Raw genomic sequence first — 21721 nt, forward strand, 5'->3', positions numbered from 1 at the left:
CAATCAAGCAAAGGTTGAGATACATCCTGTTGCCTATTTGAGTAGGATTAGTTTTGCAATATCCAGAGTGTCCAGAGTAAATTTAGCAGGGCATCCCCTAGCGAAGTAAACTTGTTCTAGAATCGGTAAGGCTTGTTCCACCAGAGTTATCCAGAAGGCGAGGGAGGGTGGGGATTCCTCCTTCCATTTAATAGCAATTGCTTTCTTAGTATAGAAAAGTAAAAAAGTGAGCAGTATCTTGTACTCTGTACGAGAGGTAGTTGTGTCCGATAGGAAATCCAACAACAGTACAGATGGGTGAATTTCTATTGGAAGAGACATGAGATGGGAAATATAGGTGGCAATCTCCGACCAGAATCCTTGAATCAACGGGCAGCTCCAGACCAGATTAAAAAAGTCAGCGTTGATTCCTTTGCACCGATTACACTGGTCGGGGTAAACCGTGTTAATCCTATGAAGAACATTCAATGAGTAATTGGCCCGATGAAGATACTTAAATTGTATAAGCCTGTCCCTGGCTCGGATTAATGGTTGGAGAGATTCAGATAGAATAACCTCCCATTGCTCCTGGGTCAAATCAGGTATATTTGTAATCCATTTTTGGTACAATTCCAGCCTAGGAAGATTTCCTCTGGGCCTGTGACAGCTGTAGATGGTAGATAAAGGTTTATGCTGCTGTTCTTTGCATACGACTTTTGCAAGTGGAGGGAGTTCAATATGGGGTTCAATTGACTGAAATTGCTGGGCTAGAGCAGGCCTCACTTGAAAGTACCTGAATAACATTGTATTATGAAGATTGAAATTGTCCTTAAGCTGTTGAAAGGATAATAATTGGTTATCAGCATATAAATCACCAAGACATTTTATATTAGATTGTGCCCAATTATGTGGGTCCGGAACAGTAGCTAATTGTTGTAAATTGTGGTTATACCAAAGTGGAGTATGTGGGGAAAAGACCCTGGGATCCTTTCCTAATCTATTGGAACCTTTCTGCCAAGCCTTCACATACAGTAGTTACATAGTTACATAGTTACATAGTTTAATTGGGTTGAAAAAAGACAAAGTCCATCAAGTTCAACCCCTCCAAATGAAAACCCAGCATCCATACACATACCCCTCCCTACTTTTAATTAAATTCTATATACCATACCTATACTAACTATAGAGCTTAGTATCACAATAGCCTTTGATATTATGTCTGTCCAAAAAATCATCCAAGCCATTCTTAAAGGCATTAACTGAATCAGCCATCACAACATCACCCGGCAGTGCATTCCACAACCTCACAGTATTATGAATCATTGGAGTAGGGTAGGACAGACCTGGGGGCCTCCGATCAGGTTTCGTAGCCCCTCCAGTGATCCAACCAAGTGCGCTTCCAACAATGTTATTGGGTCTTCCGGAGTTAAACTAAGTCAACGCATAACAGATGTCGATTGTGAGGCTAAAAAATACCCATACATATCTGGTGCAGCCATGCAACCCTCACTCAGTGGGGGGTCAGGACCTTGTATGCTACCCTAGTAGGACCTGTAGACCAGTATAGTCTGGTTAGGTGACTTTGTAGTTGCCTAAAAAACCTATTAGGAATCCAAGTCGGGGACTGGCGGAAGAGATAGAATAATTTAGGCAAGAACTTCATTTTGAAAAGGCTTATTCTACCTAAGGATAAGGATAGGGGTAGTCTGAGCCATTTATCGATTGTTGTATGGAGTTGAGACATTAAGGGTTCTAAATTGAGCTCCGTGAATTTGACTGTGGAATGGATGCGGATGCCTAAGTACTTAATTGTTTCTATGTGGACCAAGGGAAGCGAGGAATCCATGTTAGTTAAAGCCCGAGGGTCTAGCGCCATTATGGACGACTTGCCCAGTTTATTTTTAAACCTGAGAACTCAGTATGGTGGTTAATTAACTCCAGAGCCTTGTGTAATGATGGGCCTGTATCATTAAGCTAGATAAGTGTGTCACCCGCAAACAGCGACATTTTATCTTTGAGTTTCCCTGTCTCGAACCCCCGAATCTCAGGTGTTGCTCTAATCAGACATGCTAAGGGTTCCATAGCTAGCGCAAAAAAAGACCTGGTGACAGGGGACAACCTTGGTGGGTACCTCTAGCTAGGATGAAGGGAGGTGAGAGTTCTAAGTTTGAGAGGATGCTGGCATTAGGTTGTTTGTATAGAGCTTGAATCCAGGCTATGAAATTCTTACGGCACCCAAATATTTTCAAGGTTTGCCACAGGTATTCCCATTCAACCGAGTCGAATGCCTTCTCGTTATCCAAGAAGGCAATGGCTCTGGTACCCAGATTTGTATGTGGAATTATGAGATTGGTATATAATCTCCGGATATTTAATTCTGCCGCTTCGTGGGGACTGAATCCTACTTGATCGGGGGCTACTATGGAATAGATCACAAAATTTAGTCGCCTTGCCAGTACTTTAGCCAGTATTTTAGCATCCGAATTGATTAAAGAGATAGGCCTGTAAGAGGAGTGTAGTTGAAGTTTTCCCCTGGTTTCAGTAGTAGAACTATTGTGGCATCCCAAAAGGAGAGAGGGAGGGTTTCAGTATGGAAAGTTTGGTTGAAAACATCTGTAAGCAGAGGGGCTAATTGCTTGGTATATGTATGATACCAGAGGTTCGGTATTTCGTCTGGGCCAGGGGTTTTTCCATGTGATAAACACGCAATAGCTTCCACAACCTCTTGTTCCTGTATAGGAGCGTCTAACAGGGGTCTATGTTCTAGGGAGAGGTTAGGTAGGTCAAGTTTTTCTAAGTAGTGTGCTATTTCAGAAGATGTTTTCTTAAGTTTAGAAAAATATAGAAGTTGATAGTATTCGGCTAGGCTATGATTAATATCTAAGGGGTTGGTGATTACCTCTGTGTCATTTTGTAGGAGGGTATGAATAGCCGGTTTACTATAGTCCTCCCTTGCCAGCAAGGCAAGGAGCTTGCCATTCTTATCCTCTTTTTCATATAGAGTGAATTTATGATTTTGATACATTTGACTTTTTCTTGCACATTTCAGCTGAGCTTGAGCATACTGCCTCTGTGCCATGATATGGAAAAGTTTAGTTTGTTCATTAGGATCTGGGATGTACCTCGCCTCTGCCTCTTTCAACTCGCCCCTCTGCTGCTGATAGACTTTCGTTAGCTGTTTTACAGACATGGGTAATCTTAGAAATATATTCGCCTCAAATGTTTGCTTTCAAAGCATCCCAAACTTGTGGTAGATCTGCTGTGTTAATATTAACCTGGAGGAATTTAGTTATAGACTGTTCTATGGTTGTCTTAATATCTGTATGGGAAATCCAGTATGGATTCAACCTCCAGGTTTTCCTAGTGACAGTCGAATGTAGTTGCCAAGTAATTTGTAACGGGGCATGGTCTGAAATTCCTCTAGGGAGGAATTCTATTTTAGAAATTTTTGTGGACATGTTGGGCAAGGCAAAAGCGAGGTCAATCCTCGACATGGCTCCCCTAGAGTAGCATGAAAAATTTGTTCCTCCGGGTGGCATACCCTCCATACATCCACCAACCCAGCCATTTGGGCCCAGGCCTTTAAACCCCCTGTTCCAGCTCTGGAAGTTGAGGCAGTGGTTAGACTGTCTTTGGTAACATCCATTACTGCATTAAAATCCCCTACTATAAGCAACGGATCTGGAGGAAGGGGAGCTAGAAACGGTAGCTGCTCAAACAATAAAGAATTGTTAAATGGGGGAGGCAGGTAGACACATACAATAATGTAAGGAAATCCTGCTAGTGAGGCATGCAAAAGCGTAAATCTGCCTTCTGGGTCATTGCGGGTACCTCATAACTGAAAAGGCAATGATCTATTTATAAACACAGAGGTTCCCCTGGAGTAGTTGAAATAGGCCGCATGGTAAGTATGGACAAACCAAATTTTTTTGAGGGGATTTGGGTTAGCAGATTTACATATGTGCGTTTCCTGGAGGCATATAATATGAGGGTTGTATTTTCTTATAAAATTTAGGGGAGAATTCAACCTTCCAATATATTCCAAGAAATAGCTGTAATTTCAGCTGCCATATTTGAGTCTACCTTTGGCATTTGGACTCCCCCCTAAAGGGCAGAGGAAGTGAGAGAAAGAAAGAAAAAGGAAAGTGAAAGAAAGGTAAGAGACATTTATCCCAACATATCCCACACTACATCCCCTATTATTGGAGAAGTTTGGATACCTTAACATTAATTTCAGGAGGGTGCACCTGTACCCTTTTGGCGTTATTAACAAAATCACAACAATAATCGTAAACTTATAACATAATCAGTTATAAACCTACAAATACCAAAGTAATTGTAATAGGAGTGTCTCTCCATTGTGTGCTCCGTTAGCCCCTAACAGTGAGTTAAGATCCAATGTCAGGTCAGGATTACCTGGATCATGTACCTTATTTGTTGAATGTAGCAAATATCCAAGAGTTAGCAGTAGATTCGGTCTAGTGTGTTATGGGAGAATCCCTTGGAAGCTGACCATCAAGTGCTCTGATGCAAGTGGCGTACTCCGATGAAGGGTAGGCCTACTTCCGAGAATCCAACCATTGAGTGGCCTCAGTTGGTGTCACAAAAAAGTGGGTCTTTCCATCTACCGCCACCCGCAGTTTAGCGGGGTACATCATGGCGTACTGGAGGCCTGCCTCACCGTGATGACGCTTGACTGCAGTAAATTGTTTTCTGTTGCCTTCTAACCTTGTTGGAAAAATCAGGATATAACGATATAATTGTATTTTCGTATTTTTCCTTTGCGCCTAGCAAAGGCCGCATCTCTATCCCTGAAATTTAAGAACCGGGCTATCAGGGGGCGCGGAGGAGCACCCAGCGGCGGTGGCCTTGCAGGGATCCGATGGGCCCTTTCAATTACATAGGCTAGTGAAAAGGCATCAGGACCACATACCTCCTTCAACCAGTCCTCTAGGAATTTAGTGGCCTCAGGCCCTTCAGCTCTTTCGGGCATTCCTATTATCCGGATATTGTTTCTCCGGAGGCGATTTTTTAAATCGTCGGACACCTCAACCCTGGGCTGTAGTAGGCCCAGTTGTTCAGGTAGGGGATGGCAGGCAACCTCTAGGTCGCCCAACTGTCTCTCAGCCTCAGTAGTGCATTCCCTGAACTTTTGTAAGTCTTGGATAGCAAAGTCCACCCGCAGCTCCTGACCTTTGGCCATGGTTGCTGCATGACAGGTGTGGATAGTATTTTGGAGTACAATTACTACCCCCGCTAGTGTGAGATCTGCTGCATCAAAGGGCTCTTCTAGGCCTGGTAAGTGCGCAGTTGAAGGGGAAGAGGCGGGTGTGGGTTCTACAGAGTTGCGCTGGTCGTTTGCCGTACTCACTGTTAAAGTTTCTGAAGAGTCGGCGGGAGACATCGGTCTGGCGCGTTGAGCCTTAGGCGATGTTGGCCTTGGCGGGTCCGCCATTTTGGGAGTCCTCACAGAGTTACGTAAGTGTGCTCTGATGTCGGAGGTTTCTGCCAACAGCTGCTTATTTTTACCCATATATGCTATTCAGGGTCCGTTTGAGCTGAAATTGGTTTTCTTTCTATCGTGTTATGTAGGATTATAACAGGGGATCTAACGGAGCTAGCTCAGACCGTCTGCTCACATCGCCAGTCGGACACGCCCCCCTGAGGGCAGGCACCCTGTCGTTACTCTACTGCATTCTTTAGTAAACTGTTAAAAATGGGGAAACTGACACTCGAAGTAGCATATTTATTTAAAATAGAGTTTGTGCTGTTTCTTGATTTGAGTTAAAAAAGCAAATACGAATATTCGCGTATTTTCTAAAAACCTTGAATATTCAGGATGTATTAAAGAAAAATATTGCAAAACTTCACCAGACTCAGCAAGTAAAAGCTGGTAAATTTTTAAAGAAGTCATTGCCTCTGAAGATTTAAGCAACTTACTTTATTTTCCCAGTTACTGTATCTAAAACTTTGTGCAACAAAACACAAATATGACTATTCCATTTAAGTTTTTTGTTAAATAAATTAGTGCTTGAGGGAATTTAGTTATCCCCCCTCTACCTCAAAAATAAGCAAATAGGCCTCCCGTTGTTTATGTGAGCTAGGCTTTAACAGATTAGGGCCTCATCTGAGAAGTGATTCTGTCAGCCCCGTATCCAGCCAATGAGATCAGTGAACCTTGGTTAGCCATATATTTTACCATATTATATACAGTTGCTACACAAAATACCCATTAAGATGCTATGTTGTTGCCCCTGTAATGTGTAAATTAATGTTTTACTCAGGCCAATTGAGAGTCATCTCAATGGCTAGTAGTATTTGGGAGTTTAGGGAGATTAACACGTGACTGAGAGATTGGTGTAGGGAGGAGGGTTTTGGATTTTTGGAGAACTTGGCTTATTTCTCAATCGGCTACAGGATCGTTGCCAGGGATGGGTTGCACCTCAATGATGATGGTGCAGCTGCTTTGGGGGAGAAGATGGCTGGAGGGTTGGAGGGATTTTAAACTGGGCGTGGGGAGGGTTCAGTCAAGGATTACATGGAAGACAGGTTAGATGAGGTAGTGGGCAAAGGAAGGTAAAATGGGGGATTAGATTTGGTTGGGGGTACTGTTTCAATATGGTACCAGTATTAAATGTATGTTTTACTGGTAAAATGGGAGAGATGGAGGTGCTGACGCTGGAGGGAAAATATGATGTGATAGGTGTTTCCGAAACATGGCTGAATAAGTCGCATGACTGGGCAGTTAATATCAGCAGCTTTACTTTGTTTTGGAGTGACAAAGGCAATAGAAAAGGAGGAGGGGTATGTCTGTTTGTTAGGCAGGATTTAAAGCATTTAAAGCGAAACGGTGAAAAATTTGTGAAACGCATTGAAGTCAATGGGCGTCAAAATAATTTTGAAGCGATCTACAATTTTTCTATATGCGACTATTTGGTGCAAATGCATTAAAGTCAATGAATGTCCGAATAATTTTGACGTGGCGAAATGCGGAAATTCACATCGAATTAGTGTCTGGCGAATGTATTCGCCCATCACTATTTACCAGTAGTTCTTTCAAGCTGAAAGGCGGGCAGCCATTCCAATTAGAAGAAAGGAAGGTATGTCTATATATACAGAAGGGTTTTTTACAGTGAGATCCCATTATATAACTGTTCTGTGCTTGTTCTTAAAATTATTAATTTAACTTTATGTAACGCCTCTGTTATTAAAAAAGGATCGGCTGACATGTAGCAACTAGCAGATTCTTAAGAAACCTGTCTTTTGCATAAAAGCTGAGTTTTTATAGTATGCATATAATATACAGGACAGCACTGCTTAATTATTCTCACCACATTTAAATAGAAGCCATCACTGACAAAAGAACTGTGTAGTCTTCCAAACATTACTATACACTTGCCTGAAACCCACCCTATTCCCATTGCTTTTCTACCCAAATCACAACAACTTTGTGGGTGCAAACTGGAAAAAACTATGTTCTGCCACTGTAGTAGGCAGCACCTGCAGCCACTGCAGTTTCCAATTTGAAAAATCCGTCCATTAAGCTAGGGCCAGATAAAATAGATTCTCAGCAGGCTGCCTGGTTGCTCCACTTCTCTTCTGCCAGCAGGAAGGGTTTTGGTGTGAAATGCAAAATGTCATGTACAGCTTGACATTTTCTCTTAGCAAAAGATTTAGCCTTGGGCAAAATGGTTTACAATTTTATGGTACTGGTGATTATTTCTACATTAATTGCTGTGTTTTCTGAGAGTTTTTAAAAGCCACTGCGATATTACAAATGTGCAGCCCTTTAGCCTGTGGTGTTGAACTATAAGATTGGCCTTAAGGGCCACAGTCCACAATCCTTGGAGCTATATTGTGCTTCTATTTACTACACTTTATATGCCACTTTTGTAAGTCTTTCACGTTTAATAATGTTGTCTACTGGCTATGTGGCTCCTTTATGAAGGAAGATGGTAAATGCATTATAGTTTAAAAAATGTAGCAGACACTAATTAGGGGCACATTCACTAAGCTCGGGTGAATGAATAGAGGGAAGAATTTCGGGAGTTTTTTGTGCTCCTCGACTATCGAATTGGAGTAAATTCGCCTGAGTAGAATGATTCGAATAGATCGAGCCCATTGGATAGTCGAAGTACTGTCTCTTTTAAAAATCATTCGACGACTACTTCGCCAGATTAAACCTACCGAATTGCTTTAAAAGCCTATGGGAAAGTCCCATAGGCTTTTTTTCTAAATTTTCTAATCGAATAAAAAGGCATTCGATCGTTCAATCATTTGATCGAATATTCGATCGCTCGACTATTCGCCAGCGCGTAAATTCGCCCGAATTTTTGCCAGGGCTGCTTTTAACTCCCAGTACGGCACTGAGGAATACTACACATATTCTTCAAAATGCGAAAATTTGTCTTGGCTAATGAACACTGCGGTACTTTCGCAAGCGAAGATTCGTCAGCGCAAAAGTTTCTTAGCAAATTTTCTCTTGCTAATTTTCTCAAGCGTTACTTTCTTCCTAGAGAAAATTGTTAACATACTTACACTTACATCAATTTAAATATGGTGGGTGCATACAGGTCATATGTATGTCTTTATTAATAATGTTGGTGAAATTGCTGGAAGTGGCAAAATAAAGACAAAAGAGATTTATTGTCCTAAAAATTAGCCTATCCTAAAACGTGGCATGAGCTTCAAATGGTTAAAAAAGTGTTAACATATATTTAACAGTTCCAACCAGGTAGAACCTGGCGAAATAGACTTTGGCGAAAAGGGTAATGTATTGGAAAGTTTGTTCGCCTGAGTAAAAAATCACCCGGCGAAACAAAGTGAAACTTCTCTAGTGCTGGGCTTTTTTGCTAGCGAATTGTCTTCTGCCTTTTAATAAATTGGCAATTTTTTGCCAAAAAAACACAATTTGCCCTTTAGTAAATGTGCCCCAAAGTGCATTGAAGAAGGATAAAGGGCAACAGCTGACTGGAGCTATAATAAGTGGTACAGAGAGTGACAGGATTGAGACATCAATGGGGGCATAAGTAAGTAAGGATTGAAAAGGAGAAGATGGGCAAAAAATAGAGCCGACTAAGCTGAATTTTTGGTTTAACAAGCTTAACAGGGCTGCTAGGTGGTTGAAAACTGTACATTGAATAACAGTGATGTGAGCAGCAGAACATTATATATACTGACTGTTGCTCAGTGGTTGAATTTATCTCTTTCTATTTACGATATGGCATATTCTTTTAATTTTTTCTTTTTTTCCTTTGGCCAGTATCTGTACTTATTCCGCTTTTTACAACATGTCTTGTTCTTTGTCTCATTGTTAATATTCAGCAACGAAATTTAATTTAAAGTAACATCAACACCAAAAAAATTAAAGAGTTTTAAAGTAATCAAAATATAGTGTACTATTGCGCTGCATTGGTACTGGTGTGTTTGCTCCAGAAATTCTACTAGTTTATATAAACAGGCTGCTGTGTAGCCATGGGCACAGCCATTCAAAGGTGAAAAAGGAGAAAAGGCACAGGATACACATGATGATAACAGATAAGCTCTATAGTATACAATGGGATTCTTCTGATCTTATCTGTTATCTACTGTGTATCCTGTGCTTGAATGGCTGAGCCCGTGGCTACCCAGCAACTTGCTTATATAAACTATACACACTATTTTTACCATTGCAGGGCAACAGTACATTATACTGTTGTTCCTTTAAAGCGGTGATTCACCTTTAGGGTAACTTTTAGTATGTGTGGTGAGGTCACTACTAGGATACCTGGGAAAGTCCAGGATGGATCTTATTTATGCCCCAGGTTCCTAACAGAGTGGTTCCGGGACTGTTAATCCAGCCCGGGTTTTTTGTGTTATCCTGAGGCATCTCAGGTGAATAATTAAAAAGGCAGCTCAAGCCAGAGTGGGAGAGCTTCAGTCTGAGAAAGACACAGGGAAGCTGTCTGTGTGAGCACAGAGAGATATTGGAATCCCTAAAAGGTTGGAACTTTGTTTGTACTACCTTTTCATTTGGTTTGAGGAGACAGGCAGTAGGTCTACTCCTGGTTAGTTAGAAACCCATTAAGTGGCAAGGATTTTATTTTGAATTGTTTGTTTTGTTTATTCTGCTGCAAGTGATAATAAACTGCCAAAAAGAGACTATACTCTCACGAGTTGTGCTTGTGCCATGGGCTGTGCTATCCCCAGGAAACTGATCCCAGCTACCTGAACCCTTACATATGCTATAGAAGTTTTAAGCAACTTTTCAATCTGCAGAGCTATCTCTCTTTGGCACTCACCAAGGATGTCTAAATCATGAGCCTAGAACAGGTTTGTTAACTCTGTAAAAATATGTTCAGGCCAATCAGTATTTAACCCTTTAAGTGCCAGCAGAATTTCACATTTTGGTTACGCGAAATGCCAGCCATTTTTAAGCATTTTGTGCTCTCTCACTTTAGGGGCATTTTCTGAGGGGAAACCTATAGTTTACCTAGGAAAACTATACATTGTTTTTTCGGTAGAAACTAAGATTTCTAAATCTGCCTGAGTTTTCATGTATTTCCACCTGTGCAAAAAAATTTATAGTGCTAAATACCAAAAAAAATGAAAAATTACCATTTTTCATCGTATATCAATTTATACCAGAGAAATGAAAAATCCAACTGATTTGGAAAGCCTTATGTCTCTCGAACGTGCCAATACCAGATATGTATAGTTTTAGGGAGATTTAGGACTTCTGTACAGCAAAAACTCCCGGCAGTATATTACTGAATTTTGAAAGCACTAAGGCAGAAAACGGCATGCTTTAGATTCCAAGGCAAAAAATCCTGAAACCATAGGTTTACCCCAGAAAGCCATACATTTTTGAAAAGTACACATTCTGCCGATTACAAAATGGGTAACTATGTCTGTCTACTCCCAACTACCAAACATAAAAGCTTGTCTGAACATAGCGGTTTTTCAAAATAAAATTCAAAATTCTGAAAAATCATTTCAAAGGTTTTATTTTGCTGCTCCGCATATCCCAAACTATTTTAGGTACCAAGAAAAAGCACCTGAAATATGATTGCCAGGGGTCCACTGAACAGTTTGATACCCATTATGCATAGGTTTACCAAAGTATCTGGCATTTAGAGACACCGATATGAAGTTAGCACATCCAAATTGTTCAGGACTTTACTTCAGCTACTGAGAAATCAACACATTGACTGCATTTTTTGTGGGGTAAAAACACAGAAATATATGTTTACCCCCCAAACCCATATATTTTTGGAAAGTACACATTCTACAGAATCTAAAATGGGTACCCATGCCTTTCTGCTCCAAACTACTGAGTCGCAAGGCTTTCCCAAAATTGTCGGTTTTGGTGAAATATCTGAAAATTGCCTCAAACCTTCAACTTCTCAGCACCATATCACCCATGTATCGTTACGCACCAAGAAAAAACACCCTAAATATGATTGCCAGGGTTCCTCCAAACAGTTTGGTGGCCATTGTTCATAGGTTTACCAAAGTATCTGGCAGTTAGAGGCCTCAAAATGAAGTTAGCGCATACAAATAGTCCTGTGGGTAACTTCATCTAATGAGAAATCAACACATTGACTGCATTTTTGTGGGGTAAAAACACAGAAATATATGTTTACCCCCCAAAACCCATATATTTTTGGAAAGTACACATTCTACTGAATCTAAAATGGGTACCCATGCCTTTCTGCTCCAAACTACTGAGTCGCAAGGCTTTCCCAAAATTGTCGGTTTTGGTGAAATATCTGAAAATTGCCTCAAACCTTCAACTTCCCAGCACCATATCACCCATGTATCATTACGTATCACAAAAAAGCACCCAAATTGTGATTGCCAGGGGTCCTCCAAACAGTTTGGTGCCCACTGTGCATAGGTTTACCAAAGTATCTGGCATTTAGAGGCCCCAAAATGAAGTTAGCGCATACAAACAGTCCCGTGGGTAACTTCAGCTAATGAAAAATCAACACATTGACTGCATTTTTGTGGGGTAAAAACACAGAAATATATGTTTACCCCCCAAAACCCATATATTTTTGGAAAGTACACATTCTACCGGATCTAAAATGGGTACCCATGCCTTTCTGCTCCAAACTACTGAGACGCAAGGCTTTCCCAAAATTGTCGGTTTTGGTGAAATATCTGAAAATTGCCTCAAACCTTCAACTTCCCAGCACCATATCACCCATGTATCATTACGTATCACAAAAAAGCACCCAAATTGTGATTGCCAGGGGTCCTCCAAACAGTTTGGTGCCCACTGTGCATAGGTTTACCAAAGTATCTGGCATTTAGAGGCCCCAAAATGAAGTTAGCGCATACAAACAGTCCCGTGGGTAACTTCAGCTAATGAAAAATCAACACATTGACTGCATTTTTGTCGGGTAAAAACACAGAAATATATGTTTACCCCCCAAACCCATATATTTTTGGAAAGTACACATTCTACAGAATCTAAAATGGGTACCCATGCCTTTCTGCTACAAACTACTGAGTCGCAAGGCTTTCCCAAAATTGTCGGTTTTGGTGAAATATCTGAAAATTTCCTCAAACCTTCAACTTCCCAGCACCATATCACCCATGTATCATTACGTATAACAAAAAAGCACCCAAATTGTGATTGCCAGGGGTCCTCCAAACAGTTTGGTGCCCACTGTGCATAGGTTTACCAAAGTATCTGGCATTTAGAGGCCCCAAAATGAAGTTAGCGCATACAAACAGTCCCGTGGGTAACTTCAGCTAATGAAAAATCAACACATTGACTGCATTTTTGTGGGGTAAAAACACAGAAATATATGTTTACCCCCCAAACCCATATATTTTTGGAAAGTACACATTCTACAGAATCTAAAATGGGTACCCATGCCTTTCTGCTCCAAACTTCTGAGTCGCAAGGCTTTCCCAAAATTGTCGGTTTTGGTGAAATATCTGAAAATTGCCTCAAACCTTCAACTTCCCAGCACCATATCACCCATGTATCATTACGTATCACAAAAAAGCACCCAAATTGTGATTGCCAGGGGTCCTCCAAACAGTTTGGTGCCCACCGTGCATAGATTTACCAAAGTATCTGGCATTTAGAGGCCCCAAAATGAAGTTAGCGCATACAAACAGTCCCGTGGGTAACTTCAGCTAATGAAAAATCAACACATTGACTGCATTTTTGTGGGGTAAAAACACAGAAATATATGTTTACCCCCCAAACCCATATATTTTTGGAAAGTACACATTCTACAGAATCTAAAATGGGTACCCATGCCTTTCTGCTCCAAACTACTGAGTCGCAAGGCTTTCCCAAAATTGTCGGTTTTGGTGAAATATCTGAAAATTTCCTCAAACCTTCAATTTCCCAGCACCATATCACCCATGTATCATTACGTATCACAAAAAAGCACCCAAATTGTGATTGCCAGGGGTCCTCCAAACAGTTTGGTGCCCACTGTGCATAGGTTTACCAAAGTATCTGGCATTTAGAGGCCCCAAAATGAAGTTAGCGCATACAAACAGTCCCGTGGGTAACTTCAGCTAATGAAAAATCAACACATTGACTGCATTTTTGTGGGGTAAAAACACAGAAATATATGTTTACCCCCCAAAACCCATATATTTTTGGAAAGTACACATTCTACTGGATCTAAAATGGGTACCCATGCCTTTCTGCTCCAAACTACTGAGACGCAAGGCTTTCCCAAAATTGTCGGTTTTGGTGAAATATCTGAAAATTGCCTCAAACCTTCAACTTCCCAGCACCATATCACCCATGTATCATTACGTATCACAAAAAAGCACCCAAATTGTAATTGCCAGGGGTCCTCCAAACAGTTTGGTGCCCACTGTGCATAGGTTTACCAAAGTATCTGGCATTTAGAGGCCCCAAAATGAAGTTAGCGCATACAAACAGTCCCGTGGGTAACTTCAGCTAATGAAAAATCAACACATTGACTGCATTTTTGTCGGGTAAAAACACAGAAATATATGTTTACCCCCCAAACCCATATATTTTTAGAAAGTACACATTCTACAGAATCTAAAATGGGTACCCATGCCTTTCTGCTCCAAACTACTGAGTCGCAAGGCTTTCCCAAAATTGTCGGTTTTGGTGAAATATCTGAAAATTTCCTCAAACCTTCAACTTCCCAGCACCATATCACCCATGTATCATTACATATAACAAAAAAGCACCCAAATTGTGATTGCCAGGGGTCCTCCAAACAGTTTGGTGCCCACTGTGCATAGGTTTACCAAAGTATCTGGCATTTAGAGGCCCCAAAATGAAGTTAGCGCATACAAACAGTCCCGTGGGTAACTTCAGCTAATGAAAAATCAACACATTGACTGCATTTTTGTGGGGTAAAAACACAGAAATATATGTTTACCCCCCAAACCCATATATTTTTGGAAAGTACACATTCTACAGAATCTAAAATGGGTACCCATGCCTTTCTGCTCCAAACTACTGAGTCGCAAGGCTTTCCCAAAATTGTCGGTTTTGGTGAAATATCTGAAAATTGCCTCAAACCTTCAACTTCCCAGCACCATATCACCCATGTATCATTACGTATCACAAAAAAGCACCCAAATTGTGATTGCCAGGGGTCCTCCAAACAGTTTGGTGCCCACTGTGCATAGGTTTACCAAAGTATCTGGCATTTAGAGGCCCCAAAATGAAGTTAGCGCATACAAACTGTCCCGTGGGTAACTTCAGCTAATGAAAAATCAACACATTGACTGCATTTTTGTGGGGTAAAAACACAGAAATATATGTTTACCCCCCAAAACCCATATATTTTTGGAAAGTACACATTCTACCGGATCTAAAATGGGTACCCATGCCTTTCTGCTCCAAACTACTGAGTCGCAAGGCTTTCCCACAATTGTCGGTTTTGGTGAAATATCTGAAAATTGCCTCAAAGCTTCAACTTTCCAGCATCGTATTGTCCATGTATCATTACCAGCATAAAGCATCCTAAATATAAACATAGGGGTCTACTAAACAGTTTGATGCCCAATGTGCATAGATATACCAAACTATGTGGCGCACAGAGACCCCCAAATGTATAGACATTTTCACGGCTGACGCGCTGGCTGCTGCAATATAACCACCCGGTGTGTGTATTATGCGACATTAGACCACCTAACAGTACAGAGACCCCAGAAAACCATATATTTTCAGAAAGTACACATTCTGACGAATCCAATATGGGTAAATAAGTGTTTCTACTGCAAACTGCCAAACTGCAAAGCAATGCTGAACGTAACGGTTTTTATCAAATTTCTGAAAATCGTCACAAAGCTTGAATTTTGCCCCATTATATGCCCCACATTTCGTAACTTATCAGCATAAAACATCCTAAATATGAACGCCAGGGGTCTACTAAACACTTTGATGCCCAATATGCATATATATACCAAACTATGTGGCGCACAGAGACCCCCAAATGACAATAGTGTATATACATTTTCACAGCTGACGCGCTGGCTGCTGCAATATAAGCACCCGGTGTGTGTAATATGCGACATTAGACCCCCCTAACAGTACAGAGACCCCAGAAAACCATATATTTTCAGAAAGTACACATTCTGACGAATCCAATATGGGTAAATATGTGTTCCTCCTGCAAACTGCCAAACTGCAAAGCAATGCTGAACGTAACGGTTTTTATCAAATTTCTGAAAATTGTCACAAAGCTTGAATTTTACCCCATTATATGCCCCACATTTCGTAACTTATCAGCATAAAACATCCTAAATATGAACGCCAGGGGTCTACTGAACACTTTGATGCCCAATATGCATAGATATACCAAACTATGTGGCGCACAGAGACCCCCAAATGACAATAGTGTATATACATTTTCACGGCTGACGCGCTGGCTGCTGCAATATAAGCACCTGGTGTGTGTATTATGCGACATTAGACCCCCCTAACAGTACAGAGACCCCAGAAAACCATATATTTTCAGAAAGTACACATTCTGACGAATCCAATATGGGTAAATAAGTGTTTCTACTGCAAACTGCCAAACTGCAAAGCAATGCTGAACATAACGGTTTTTATCAAATTTCTGAAAATCTTCACATAGCTTGAATTTTACCCCATTATATGCCCCACATTTCATAACTTATCAGCATAAAACATGCTAAATATGAACGACAGGGGTCTACTGAACACTTTGATGCCCAATATGCATAGATTTACCAAACTATGTGGTGTACAGAGGCGCCCAAATGACAATAGTGTATATACATTTTCATGGCTGACGCTCTGGCTACTGCAATATAAGCACCCAGTATGTGTATTTGCATCATAAGACCCCCTAACAGTACAGAGACCCTAGAAAACCATATATTTTCAGAAAGTACACATTCTGACGAATCCAATATGGGTAAATAAGTGTTTCAACTGCAAACTGCCAAACTGCAAAGCAATGCTGAACATAACGGTTTTTATCAAATTTCTGAAAATCGTCACAAAGCTTTAATTTTACCCCATTATATGCCCCACATTTCGTAACTTATCAGCATAAAACATCCTAAATATGAACGCCAGGGGTCTACTGAACACTTTGATGCCCAATATGCATAGATATACCAAACTATGTGGCGCACAGAGACCCCCAAATGACAATAGTGTATATCATTTTCACGGCTGACGCGTTGGCTGCTGCAATATAAGCACCCAGTATGTGTATTTGCACCATAAGACCCCCTAACAGTATAGAGACCCTAGAAAACCATATATTTTTTAGAAAGTACACATTCTGACGAATCTAAAACAGGTAATTACATCTTTCTACTGCAAACTACCAAACTGCAAAGCTATGCTGAACGTAGCGGTTTTTATCAAATTTCTGAAAATCGTCACAAAGCTTTATTTTACCCCATTATGTGCCCCACATTTCGTAACGTATCAGCATAAAACATCCTAAATATGAACGACAGGGGTTTACTGAACACTTTGATGCCCAATATGCATAGATTTACCAGACTATGTGGCGCACAGAGACCCACAAATGGATATATAGTAGATAAAATTTACATAGGCAAAACAAAATAACACAGAACAGTGTGAAATGCAAATAAATCACCAAAACCTAGTAAAACCACACAAATCAATGCTTTTTTTTTTCACACTAGTGTAATCGGCCACCATAATTACCGTTTGAATATTTTAGCTGGGCCAAATCGATTATACGGACAGAAACAAGTGAACAACACAAATGCAGAGCTGAAAATGCAATAAAATGGCTAAAAATTCAATAAAATGGCTAAAAATGCACCAAAATACCCAAAATTGCAATATAACCACCAAAATAACATACAAAAGCTATTGCACAGTACAGTTAGCGAATACGCTATTCGGAACGGCAATAAAACATTTTTTTTAGCCAAAAAAGAGACGATGCGATAAGAAAAAAAAAAAAAAGCCACAAAGCCATATATGTACATATGTGTGTGCACAACGGGTAAATTGCATGTTATTTGCGCGTGTGCAAGTGTACATGGGTGCTGTGAGTGTGTGTGACCCCCCCAATCCCCAAAAATCTATGTGTGAGTGTGTGTAAGTGTGAATGTAAGTGTATATTACTGTAATAAGTGTGTGGTGGTGTGTTTGTGTGTTTTTGTGTGTGTAAATGTTACACTTACCTGGGGTAGATGCCTCAGATCGTTGATAAAGGGTCCCACGCAGCAGATCTGCAGCTCCAACGGTCATCAGGCATGGGGGGGCGGAGCTGGGCGGAAGTGAAGTGCAGGCAGCAGCAGGACGCATAGGAAACGCGTCCCTGCTGCTGCTTTGGGGCCCCTGGGCGATCGCGCCCCAGGGGCCACTCGATCCCCTGCTCTGCTCGTTGCCTAGGGGCAGGGGATCGTGAAGGAACGGAGCGAGCGGCTCTAACAGCAGCTCCTCCGCTCGCAAACCCGGAAGTGCTGCAGAACGTAGAATCTACGATCTGTGGCACTTTGGTCCTTTGATCCACAGAACGTAGATTCTACGTTCTGTGGCACTTAAAGGGTTAATAACTATTATAACAGCAAATAAAACAAACAATATACAGGGAAAAACTGTTGCAAGGACAGATGTGATCATGTGAACAATAACATGAGTAACATGTCAACTCTTTATAAATAAACAGTAATAACGTTAACATATTGGTCAGATTTGAATCAGCTTTTCAGTTCTGGGAAACTGCTGTAATTTAAAATAAACCCACAATCATTAGAAACAATAGCCTTTGTATGGGTTAATTTTTCATTATCCTTTGTCCAACTGTAGTTTTATCAGCTGTTGGCAAGGGTTACTAATTTTTCTGAGATTGTTTGCTCCCATACAAACTCCTAACAACATGCTTTATTTACATTGTCTGCCATTATTGTTTTGACATAATGATATCTGAGAGCTTCGATCATTTCTTAGCCTTTTATTTAACCACAGCATTTTTTCAGGTGAGTTTTATTCATTACCAAAGAAAAGAAAATTACAAACAATGATTTAGAAAAATATTTTAAAAAATAAATAAAGAAAAAATAGTAGTTTTAAAGTGTGATGTGGAATTTATTACAGGTAGGATATCGTTTTTAATTACTATTAATAAGACAGATTTTATCACAATATATTCTCTTCTGTTTGAGAGAACCGAGTGATTTATATTGTTCTGCATTGCTTCATTACGTGAGCACAGGGATAGAAGTGCAGTGATACATATTGCAGTTTTGCATGATTTGTAGTCTAACAATGTATTAGCAAAAGAGAGTCTAGTATTTCCCTTAATTAAACACACATACAGTTTATAAAAACGAAAGCCTATGGTCTATGTGATCACCTCCCTCCATATATTCTGTTGTATCTACACAAAACACAGTGTGAGGGTGCCACTATAATGCATGGTTTTCCTACTGCTCATGCATTTTTACATTTTCTACTTATATGTCAGTGCCAGTGACCATTTTAGGCTGTACTGTCATTTAGCACACATTTTAATACCAATGTTTAAAAAAATGATGAAGGTACAAAATATCCTTTGGCAGTTGATGGGTTGAATGAACCTCTTTCCCTGTGCAGGGAAATATGATGATTGAATTGGAATAAACCCATTTTTATAAAAGGTGACAAAAGTAAACATGCTAATAGTAAGCTAACAAAAATTCTGACAAGCTTTATTCCCTTTCTTGTTGATACTAGTACTTGCAGAGTATTCTGAATTAACCCCCATTTATCTTCCCAAATAAACTCTTTGAATTCACACATTGGCAAAATATGGTGACCCTAAGGGTGAAATGGATATATTTTTTTCTTCCAAGTTTGATGAAGATCTCAAACAGAAAATATTCACACAAATAAATAGTTTTATTATATTCTTTGCACAACTGTAGAATACATTTATTTGAATGGTTTTGCAGATATAATTAACGTGCCTACTAGGTATATTGTAAAGGAAAAGTGTAAAACCTATGTCCCATCTCAGAAACCATTTAGATATTGAATTAAGGACTTTTTATTATAATTAAATTTTATCTAAAGAAGCTATTTGATTTACCACGAGTCCATTGTAATGGATCCAGATTATCACCCAGGTAAGCAGAGACTTTTACTTTGGTATATACTACACCATGAGCGTCTGCAGAAAATTTTCCAGGGGGGGGCAAGGAAGAAAACATATTACACAAATTACTTGTACCCATATTTTGGTTTCCACACAAACCTAACAACAGCTTATAGATGCATAAAGTAGTTGCACACGTATAGCATATATAATGGTTGCACATGTATAGCATTGCCATTCTATTAGTGACACAAACTCCTTATTTGCCAGGACAGCACTTGGTATTTTGTACTTTCTTAGCACAATTACCAGCCAGCAGTTTGTAGAATGTTATTCCCTCTATAGTTCTAAGAACAACTGTATACATACAGTGAAACCATTTTTTGTGGTCCCACCAATATATAATGCATAATAAATTTCCCTGATTTTACACCATTTTCTCTGGTCCCCTGAAAAATGTAAAATGGGGGTTTTACTGTACATAAAGTGGAGTAACAACAGCAGGAAGAGATTGTACACAACAAAATGAGATGAGATTGTGCACAAGAAAATGTCACTAGTATGGAATCTATATTTATACATTCTGTTTCAATCTAGGGGAAAGTTACTTTGTTCCCAGAAGGGTTAAAAGAGTCATCCAAAAATAAAACAATGAGGTGGATGCAAGACAGGAGCAGGAGGTGGGATGAGGTTCAAAAATATATATTAAAATATTATAGATATTTCTATCTATACAAATATATAGAGTGAGGCAGAGGGTTATTAGAGACAGAGAGGTGAGTGTGGGGGGTAACTCAGCAGAATGAGAAGGGAAAGGGTAAAAGAGGACAGTGAATGTAGTGAGGCCATGGATAATGGTGGAGCAGCAGGGCAAGAAACTGTAAGAGTTAGTGTGCTTTGCAGCAAATGCATAAGATGTAAACCTTTTATAAGAGTTACAGGTTCTTAATGGTAATTTTAAGAAACGTGTTCATATAAAAGAAGGTGATTTCAATATGTTTGCAGTTTTTTTAAATCATATTCTAAGAAATCAAGTTTTTTGAATTTGAAAATAAATTAGAATTTGGATAAATCTGCCTCCACGTGCATAGATTTCTTCTCAACAATTTGGGGATAATTTTTGGGGGTGCAAATGGGCAGAAAGCTCTGTATGACAGCACATCCTTAGTTCTAGAAAATTTGAGCTGCAGGGCTGTTGCACCAGGTATGTATGATGGTCCCAGTTATTTTTTATCCACAATGCATTATTCGCATAATTCTAGTATCATTGTTTTAGCCCTTCCTAAGTATCCTACCACAACTTGTGCATAACAACCAAATGGAGAAATTAATTTGTGTGAATTGCATTGTTTCTGGTGCATAGTGTAATAGCATTAATGTCAGAGAAACTTAGTGCAAGTCTGAGGATAAAACAAAAAAGGGGGGTTGTGGGTGCACTCTTAAGGCTAAATTATAATATGTTTAAATACAATGGAAGTGCTACTGACCTGGCCAGTTAATCAAAGCACATTCCCTGGTACCGTCTAAGTAATTAAATAAATATGCAAGTGCATGTATTTTAAAAGAACAGGGTTTTTTTTGTTACAAAGTTATGATCATAAAATTGATAAGCCACCATACTGTAAGGCGACCTGGCTGTCCTCCGTGCATCCAAGATGGCGGTGCCCAGAAGAGGCCATGCGGCGGTCGGACGCCGGCGTTTACGATTCTTCTGCCTAACCCTTTGTACTGCAAACTGTGTTTGCCTAATAGCTTCCTCCTTGGTCCGCACTCCAAACTGTGCCTTCGGGCCCTGACACATACCACATCAAGGTAAACCCCATACGGTGGTCCCTAACTTGTTTACCTCTGGTCATAGTATAAAATGTCTTTTATCTCTGTTTAATAGTATTACTTGGAGTAAAAAAATTTGATAATGGAAAGACAATAATGAAGGCAAAATAAAGTGATATGTATAAGTGCACACTTTATGTGTGTGAATATGGATATGAGTATAGGTGTGATTATAGATGTGAACAATAAATAATGGGAAAGCTAAATGAAAGTGTGATGGGTGTAATGTATGTAAGTTAGTGCAAAAGTGTTACTTAGTGACAGGTGCAGCGAATATAATGTCTCATGAGCGTTGGTTTCAGTAAAGGCTAGATCCTCCCCTGCCACTAGCTTTTGTGGCTTTTAAGAGAGAGAGATTGCCCAAA

Source organism: Xenopus laevis, chromosome 1S (assembly GCF_017654675.1).
Source record: "Xenopus laevis strain J_2021 chromosome 1S, Xenopus_laevis_v10.1, whole genome shotgun sequence".
NCBI lineage: Eukaryota > Metazoa > Chordata > Amphibia > Anura > Pipidae > Xenopus > Xenopus laevis.